We start from the raw sequence: 1,405 nt of genomic DNA, 5'->3' as shown, positions 1-1,405 counted from the left end.
TTAGAACCTTCTGCTACCATACCTACCATGTCCACCACCAGATTCATAACCACAATAGAGACTGCCCGAGCTTCTTCCACCAAAACTGCCCCCTTTCATGGGTCCATTATTTGATTGCTATTGTCCACTACAATTTCCAAAATCATTATAGTTCCCACCACCACTATAGTTACCACTGCCAAAATTTCCTCCTTCATTGTAACCATCATATCCTCCACCACCGCCACCATATCCACCACCTTGGTTTCCATATACTGGTCCACCGCCACCATAGCCCGCTCTACTACTATAACCAGGACCACCGCCATAGTTGCCACCATCACCCCAAATCCATTATATCCACCATCACCTCCTCCATAACTACCTCTGCTACCACTACTTCCACCACCATAACCTCCTCTTTCATCAAAGTTTCCACCATGGCCAAAATTACCTCCACCACCTCCTAAGTTTCCTCCGAGACCCATAAAGTTGCCAGATCCACCTCCACGACCTCTCTGTGATCCAGCAGACTGCATCTCTTGTTTAGAAAGGGCCTTTTTCCCTTCACAATTATGCCCATTAATAGTGTGGTTATTTCTGAACAACAATTTTATCAACTGTATCATGATCATCAAAAGTTACAAAAGCACTTTGTCTTCCAAAACTTCTATGATTTCAGTCTTGCCATACTTTTCAAAGTAGTCTCTCAAATTATACTCTTCTGTATCTTCTTTAATACCACCAACAAAAATTTTCTTCACTGTTAGATGGGCACCAGGCTAAACAGAATCCTCTCTAGAAACAGCTCTCTTTGGTTTCACTACACGCCCATCAGCCTTGTGTGGTGGAGCACACATTGCTTCATCCACCTATTCAACACAAGACTAAGTTACAAAACCAAAGTCCCTGGAATGTTTTGTTCGGGGATCTCTCATTACCACACAATCTGTGAGTGTGCCCCATTTCTCAAAATGCTCTCTTAAACTATCATCTGTAGTTTCAAAGCTCAGACCACCAATAAACAGTTTCTCAACTGCTCTGCTTCCTTTGGATCATGGCCCCTGCGCCCTGCCCGGACTCTGGCTGGGGGCGACCAGGCAGAAGTTTTACCTCCATTTGGAGACTGGACTCGCCTCTTACAACTTGAGTTCAATATCCAGAGTTCTTTATATATTCTAAATACTAGACCTTTATTGCATATATGATTTGTAAATACTTTCTTCTATTTTGTGGGCTGTCTTTTCACTTTCTTGATGATGTCCTTTGAAACACATTGTTTTTAATTTTGTTGAGGTCGAATTTATCTACTTTTTCTTGTTCCCTGTATTTGATGTGTCATAGCTAAGAAGTCATTGCCTAATCCAAGGTCATGAAGATTTACTTTTATGTTTTCTTCTAAGACTTTTATAGTGTCAGCTCTTAT

The 1,405-nt window shown here is 41.6% G+C and overlaps 1 pseudogene; it reads right to left on the bottom strand.

Moving 5' to 3' along the window:
* LOC108311003 lies at positions 1-1,098 on the bottom strand (annotated as a pseudogene).
* Between the last annotated feature and the right edge of the window lie 307 nt (positions 1,099-1,405).

This window comes from Cebus imitator, unplaced genomic scaffold (assembly GCF_001604975.1).
Source record: "Cebus imitator isolate Cc_AM_T3 unplaced genomic scaffold, Cebus_imitator-1.0 Scaffold110, whole genome shotgun sequence".
Taxonomy (NCBI): Eukaryota; Metazoa; Chordata; class Mammalia; order Primates; family Cebidae; genus Cebus; species Cebus imitator.
This window is presented reverse-complemented; position numbering and strand designations above follow the sequence as displayed.